Source organism: Dendrobium catenatum, unplaced genomic scaffold (assembly GCF_001605985.2).
Source record: "Dendrobium catenatum unplaced genomic scaffold, ASM160598v2 fragScaff_scaffold_1338, whole genome shotgun sequence".
Taxonomy (NCBI): Eukaryota; Viridiplantae; Streptophyta; class Magnoliopsida; order Asparagales; family Orchidaceae; genus Dendrobium; species Dendrobium catenatum.
Window position 1 is genome coordinate 1,650,817 of NW_021319800.1, and position 8,613 is coordinate 1,659,429.

An 8,613-nucleotide genomic window follows, 5' to 3' on the forward strand; every position below is an offset into this window, starting at 1 on the left:
AGATCATTTTTAGGTTTGATTAGGAGGGAAATATGTTTATTTGGCTATGGTTTGCATCAAGGGATGATTAAGAAGTATTTAAATGCAATAAAAGGAGAGATTTTGACCTAAATAGGTCAAATTTGACCAAACAAGGCTTTGGTTTACCAAGCCATGAGTTGTCTTGGTCAACTTGGTCAATTAGGCCCAAATAGGTAAGGGGTTAAGCCAAGAAAAGGTTTGGAATTGATTTGAATTAAAAGAGAGAGGATTTGGGCTAATTGGGTCAACCTAGGTTGACCCAATACCTGGATCTGGGCTTAACGGACTTAGTTTAATCCACTGAATCCAATGGAAGTGGTCTTGGGGTCTGTCTTGGTCAATTTGACCAAGTCAACCCCCATTGACCCAAGGTTTGGGTTAAAATAGGGTCAATAAACAGACCACTAATAGGGGTGGTGAACAACTAGTGAATCGCACATGTTGGTGTTGACCGAATGTGATAAGCAAAGTAAGATAAAGACCCATTGAGAATCATCAAAGAAAGGAAGGTGGGTAGATCATCTACATGTCTTATCATATAGTAAGGGCAGATTAGAGAAGAAAATAAAGGTAAAGGGTCTCACATCCACCTAATCATATCAAGATGGTGAATGTGGACAACTCAATGTTCACCTAACCATATCGAAACAACGAAACAAAGAGCAAAAGGGTCAAGTAAAATCAACTAACTTCCTGACCATATCAAAACAACAAAATAGTAGGTGGAAGGATCTCGCATTCACCTAACCATATCGAAACAGTGAATAGGGTGACTCGATATTCACCTGATAATATTGAAATAGTGAATAAAGAGCAAGAGCAAAAAGTAAACCAACTATCTACCTGACCATATCGAAATAGTAGAATAGAAGGTGGAAGGATCTCGCATTCACCTGACCATATAGAAATAGTGAATGGGGGTGACTCAATAATTGCTTGATCATATCAAAACAACAAATAACAGAAAATCTAATGTCTTCATGATCATATCAAAATAACAAGACAATCAGGAAAAGAGTCTGACATTCACCTGACCATATCGAGACAATAAATATAGACAACTTGATGTTCACCTAACCATATCAAAATATGGAAATAATGAATGAAGGGGTGGTGGGTATGCCTCCTAGGGACTCTATCGAGCACTCAACCAAAACAGGTTCAACATTTACCTAACCATATCAAAATAGTAAATGTGAACGGCTCAATACTCATCTGACCATATCAAAGTAGTGAGTAAGGAGTCAAAAGAAGAAAGTAAACCCACTACATGTCTGACCATATCAAAACAACATAATAGAAAGTGAAAGGATCCCACATTTACCTGACCATATTGAAATAGTGAATATGGGTGACTCAATACTTGCATGACCATATCGAAATACCAAATAAAAAAGTCACAAAATCTGATGTCCTCATGACCATATCAAAATAACAATACAAAAGAGAAAAGTCACCTCAATAATAACTTAATGCACATCTACACAGGGATGTGAGGGAAAAGGAAAAGGAAGAGGTGGATGGGAGAATTCCAAGGAAACAGTTATCTAAAAACTCTGGAGCCAATATTTAAGTTACCATGTGATAGAGGACAAGTCGTTATGGCCACGAGTATCTACATGTTGGCAGAATTTATTAGACAACACTAAAATCACATGAACAAAAGCACCAGACTAATGCCTCGAGGAGCAACAAAAAGAGATTGTCCATCAGTAGAGCATAAGAGGGATGATCTCATTCAGAGTGAGTAATACCTAAAGTAGCGAGGAGATACACTTGCTATAAAGAACAAAATTATATTAAGGAGAAATAATCAGGAAAGAATTACAATAATGCGCCCATATTAACTGATGGGGACCCTGTAAGAAGTGAAAAAAAATATCAACACATATAAGAAACCTCTCAAGCATCCAAGAGGTGGGTCCCAATGAGGAAATATGATGATAAAGAAGATAAGGAACTGATCTTCATCTAGAAAATCAAAGCTCACAAGAAAGTGATATTAGCACCTAAGACATGATGCACCATATTCACAAATGGGAAGAAAAATTGAGGTAGCGAGGGGACATCCTCACCGCCAATGATAATAACTTCAAATAATATCAATAATCCTCAAAAGAATTATAGTGGTAACACCCATACACACTGATAAGACCCTGTGAGAAATGAAAGCAATGCTAACACATACATAGAACTACTTCGGCAGCTAAGAGTAGGGCATGAATGGGAGAGCAAGTTGCTAAGAGAAGCCAAGGATCTGATCTTCTGCTAAAAAATCAAATCTCACAAAGGAATTATGCTAATATCTGAGACATGATGTACTACATCACAACCATGGAAATAACTCAAAGTAGCGAGGGGATACCCTTGCTACCAAGGACAATAATTATGAGTAGGATCAACAACCATCAGGGGGTCACAATTGTAACAACCACACCAACTGGTGGGGCCCTGTGGGAAGTGAAAGAAACAACATCGCATCCATAGGACTACTTTGGAAGCTAAGAGTAGGGTATAAATGAAAAATGTAGGTTTCTAAAAGAAAGAAGAAAGGGGGCAGGTCTTTCCTAAAAAAAATCCAAGCCCAGGAAGAAGCGATATTAACATTCGAAACAGAATGTTCCACATCACAAATGAAGACAACAACGATCATAAAGAATCATAACAAAATAAGTGTAGGCTCATCCCTGAAGCAATCATTGAGATGCTTCGAAGGAGAGGAAAAGAGAAGTTTTAGGGGAACTTGAGCTCTTGGAGAGTAAAGCCGGGTTTCACCTATAACAAGGGCAACCAGTTTTGTTCAATCAAGAGCTTCCATCTTTTTTATCATCATATATATTTTCACATATATTTTTTTATCTATTCACAATCATAGATTGGGCATACCCCACACTTTAAAAAAAAATACGTAGTTGAGGGAACGTTTATAACCATGAGTTATTCATAGTATGAAAATATTCTCTAAAAATTGGAACACAAGGAGAGGGAGATATGGTTGGCTTTGACAACCCCGACCATATTCGCTACAGGAATAAAAATAGGGAGAGAAAAATTATACAATATCTTATAAAGAAGTGAAGCATTAGCTTTGATAACCCAGGCCACATTCAACTCATGTGAATAAACTGGGGAACAAAATTAATGAAACTCAAACTAGGATAATGGGTCAACATTACCATTCCCGACTAATGTAGGTTGGTACAGACCCAATATCACATCCCCTAAGGGATTTAAGCTAATGATTTTGATATCTTACACCACATTCAACTCATATGAATGAACTGGGGAGCGCATGTGGACCTCTGAAAGAGCATCGCTCGTAGGGCTAGAACGCAAAGGGTACGGCTGCACCATCCCATAGGACGAAATGTTCGCAGGCCTTTACACTCGATACAAATAGGTCAATAGAAGGGCAGATTGGACCGTACATATAACTAACCATTAAGGATAGTGGCTCTCTCCAGTGCACCCCGATGGATAGTAATATACATGACCTGATCACAGTCACGGGTTTCCCCTACCCAATACAACAGCTCGACTGGGGTTTAGTAGATGTGGGGCCAAGTTTCCCACAGGCGTAAGCCCCCGTGGTTAATTACATCCCAGGCTGGAGCCCGAGAAAATCTCAATTAAGGATCATACATTATTCTTCCCAAAATGGGATTGGTAAGAGGGTGTAGACTACGAAGTCTTACTTAGAGGAAAGAAAGGTCCAAAGGGGGATAAATCCACATGCAGGGTTCACACCAGCATTCGGAGGATCTAGGGTACTAAGGAGAAATTGGAGAAAGTAACAGAATAAACATCCAATCACATGCGTGAGAGAAGGATGGAGGTGGCGTCATCTTGTGACACAGATAAGCAGGATTTATAGTTTCCGAAAAAAAAGGGAACTTACCTACTATTTAGGCAGACTATGAGACTTAATGTAGTAACCTCGAATCCTAGATATAGGTTGAGTTTAGTGTTATACACACACTAAGACCCGTGTCCTAACTAATGTAATGCAAAGATCTAGACTTACCCCGGCCTGGATTGGGGAGCCAGCTAACCACCTAATCGATTTAAAACCATGTTGTCAAGTTATTTATGAAGGATGGGTGGGTGGTACAATTTTTTGGAAATAAGACTAATATCTAGAGAGTTTTCTAATTGGTCCAAAACTTATGTTGGGTGGATGCCCCTAACTAATACAATTAAAATTTTATTTAATTGGTTACTAATACAATGCATGCTAGTTTAGAAGATCTCAAATTATGAATGTTATAGATTTTAAAAATAGGCTTATTAGAAAATAATTTTTAGAAAAGACTGGTCCTCCCTAGGTCTGACACTTCATCCTCATAGGCCAGATTATCCAGACTCTACCCGTAGGCAGGGAGGTATCTTATAAGAAGGAGAAAGAAGAATGCAACATTATGCATGCGACCCTGGATGGTTCCGGCAGTTCCCTAGGTTCATTAAATTTCTATGTTATTTAGATCTTAAAATTTTAGAGGTTAATTGCGAGTAGAAAAATTTTTATAGTCCTTAGGAGAGCCTAACGAGTTCCAGGCTAAAATAAAAGCGACATACAAGAAAAAAACCTAGAAAAAGCAGGTAATTTCTACTATGCAATCAAAATAAATACATCAATATAAATAAACAAATCAACTAAATGTCCATAGGTGAACTGCCCTTTAATTATAAACTAGGGTCTGCAGAAAATAAAGTGGCCGGGCACCACTGCCAATAACCCGGATTTCTAAACCTATGACAGACGCAAACAACTTTGAGTGGGATATTAGGTCTTTAGGTCTTCGATCTTCTTTGGATTTCTTCTCCTTGTACTCCTTGGAACTCTCCTCTTTGGACTCCTTGGAGCTCTCCTTCTTGGACTCCTTGGATCTGTCGTGGCTTGAATATCCAAACGAAGAGATAATCTCCCCTAAAAAGGGAGTATTGCCTTTTTTCTTTGGATACCTCAAGCCATCCAAACTCGATCTTCCAAATGGAAGAAGAATCTCCCCTTTGAGGATGTCTTATTCTTTTGGAATTTAAGTTGGATAAGAATATCCCAACTTAGAGTTATTTTCATAACTCTCACCAATATTACAATTAATTACATTAAATAGAAAGCAGTAAATCTAAGGTCACTGCAAGGTTATCCAAATAAAAATTATCTCAAGCAGTTATGATCACAATCAGTTTATATAAAGTAAATAAATCATCACAATCATGCTTGGCCATGCTCGTAATTATTCAGAGCTAATGCAGTTTTTGGAGCACCTGTAGCATTTATTATTCTTGATTTAAATTAGCCCTCATTTTATCAAGGGGCTGAGCAAGCACCTCCATAAAACAGCATTAGAAATCATGACAGTTGCCCCCCCTTTTAGCATAGCATGAGCATGACCACCTGCAAGAAAAATAGTATAGATATATGTATCGTTTCTAACCTAGGGGTAAATCTAACGCCCATCACATCATTTCCAGAGTACAGTAAATGTAAGCAAACACATCAATCAATTCATCACAACATGCAATAAAACTATCGAAAAGCTCCAGCACATAGCAGAAAAGGAAACACCAACCTAGCCTAAGTCTAGAAGTGGTGCCCTAGCAAACAATTCTATGTGTGTAAGGTTTGTGTGGTATGGATAGATCCTAAGTTGGGTAGTTAGTTAAAGTTGCCTAGAGTTTATGTTTATTAAAGGCCAGAAAAGAAAACTTTATTTAAAGTTCAAATATTAGTGAATTATGATCTATTTTAGTTAATTTAGTTTTTTGATCACTTTTAAATGCTAAGGGTAGTGATATTTAAAGTTTAAATTATGTTAGCCAATTTTGAAAAGTCCTGGATCCTCCTAGGTACTAGGCTGAGGGGGTCTAAAAAGTCACTATAGAAAATGGGCTAGGTTTAGGTCTCCTAAAATATTAGGTAAATAATAAACCTTAAGATGAGTAGTTAGACAGGTAGTTTGCTGGATTTGGAGTTTCCTAGGCAAATTTATGAATTTTCTAAGTTTCGGGCTTTAGCGTGTAGGCTGGGGTTGACCGGAAAGTTGACTTTCTAATTTATATTAGTTTTTGGAATCCTAGTATTTTTAATAAATACTATATCCTAATAGGAGTCTAATGCAAGTGAGTTTGCCTAATTTGAAATTTTCTACAATTAGTTATGAATTTCTAAAGATCGGGTAATTAAGGGAATTATCTAAATTATCTAATTAAGGGCTGATTTTATGATTTTTATCCAAACTAGCTCCAAACTGATTGGAATCACCTTCAAAGGTTAGGAATAACTTGAGAAAGTGTTTTCAAGTGTTTTGGAAATTTTTGGGATTTTTAATAATTTTTAATGATTTATTAGGGGCAAAAAGGTAATTTTCACTTAAGGCTCAAGCTAAGGTTCAGATTGGGGTCAACCTAAGGTGCCCTATTTATCACAAGTTAAGAACCTAATTCTAAATAGTTCAAGCTATTATGAGTATTTTTCTGAGTTGAAATGGATTTATTGTAATTTTCGGAGGATATTAGGGCCCTATTTATCTAGTAAATTAGAGTTGGTTAATTAGAGCTCTAAAAATTCCTAAAAAAATTTGGGAGGTTTAGGATCTCACTAAGTTTATTTGTTGAAGTTTTCATGTCAATTAGAGATCAACCTAGCTCCTAGAATTTTTCTAAGTTCGTTAGACTGGTCCTTAATTGTTATCCTTAGGGTGTCACTACGTTATAGGAATTTAAACTGAAGTTCACACTAACCCTTGGGTTTACAATGCATGGTAACACATAAAAGTAGTAAACACACTATGTCCTTAGATCTAGGAGAGCCTAAACTAAGTGGTGTTGCATCCTACGCATGTAAACTATGATAAAAAGAAAGTAAATACATCTAATAAAGAGATTAGTGAATGATTTGTACTCAACCATCCACTAATCCACCTCACCCCTGATTGATCTTCAAATGCACAATCTATATTTAAAATTTTGTGTAGTGGGCCTCCCAAAATTTGGATTTAATTATAAGTATTTTTAAAATAATTTGTTAAAATACTTATTAATATATATAACTTTGAAAATTAATGTACTTAAAGATAAATATATTCATAATACATAAATATAGGGAATACCCAGTGATCATCTAAGCAAGGTTTCAAAATAGTTTGAAAATAATTTTTAATTTTAAAATAAATATTATAATAAATTATTTAAATAATATGAAAATATTCAAAATAACTAGATAAAGTAGAAATCTACCAGAACAGTAGACTTCAACCCTTGAAAATAATTTTAAAATAAAATTTATAATTTTTTGAAGAGAACGAGGGATTGCACGCTAAAATCCAATTTAAAATGAATTACATATGATTTTTCAAAGTTTAAGGTAATAAAAGTGGATTTCTAAAATAATTTAAAAATAATTAATATTTAAACATAATTATTAAAATAAAATAAAATAAAGATTTAAAATTTTAATAATAATAATAATAATAATAATAATAATAATAACAATAACAATAATGAAAATAATAATAATAATAAACATATAATAATAACAAACTAATTATAATAAAATAATAATAATAACATAATTTATAATAACAATAATATAAATAATAATTAAAATAATAATTTTAAAGTAATTGTATTTTCACTATTTTATTATTATTTAAATATATATATATATATTATAGTTTTAATTAAAAATAATTTTAAATTAACGGGGTCGTGAATACGAGCAATTCGAGGTATTGCACGTATTTTTTTGCCCAAAAATGAATTTTTTTGTGATTTTACAAAGAAAAAGGGTTTAAAAACTATTTAAAATCAATTTTAAATCCAAAATATCCGGCGGGCGACACTTCAGGCACTCTGGTTGGCTGCGCGGAACCGCGACAATGATTGGTGGTGGCGATGATTGTGCCACCAACCAATGATTTCGACAATCATGCCGTAATCACGGACCGTGGACGAGGTCCACTAATCCACGTCGGATATGCATCACGTCCGTCCGATCATCCACTATTTCGCGTGGACGGTTCAGATCTTGCCTCATAGCGACTCAAATTGCGGGCGGAGATCCGCGGTCAATTGAGACCATGGAGAGGGCGGATCACAACCGTTGATCGAAAGATCAATGGTCTCTATCGATCTGTAATGCATGCAGACGTACCCAAAACCCTAATGCCTTTTTCGCTTTGTTCTCACAATCCACTCTATGGTTTTGCATGAAATTTTAAATAGAGATCTAGGATGTGAACGGAATCAATGGGGGTGTGCTAGTTTGGCTTAAAAACTGATTTTCAAAATGCTATTTAACCCGAAGTTATGTGAACTATTCTAAGGGTTTTCGAGAGATTTTATCGTCCGATCTTCAAATTCTTGGTATGGTTGCACTTAGACTGTCCTCGTACGTTTCTCCTCTTGAATCCATGATCGAACGAGCTCCCGATTGGACCGATCGAAGCCTTGAACGTTATAGGTCTCGGGTTCGCCGGGATCTTGCCGCCACCGGCTCGACCTCATCGGGTTTGAGTGGGGGAAGGTGGGGGGAGGTCTCTCAAGCTCTCACCTGAGAAATCTCAGACTAAGAGGGCTTGGAGAGGTAGA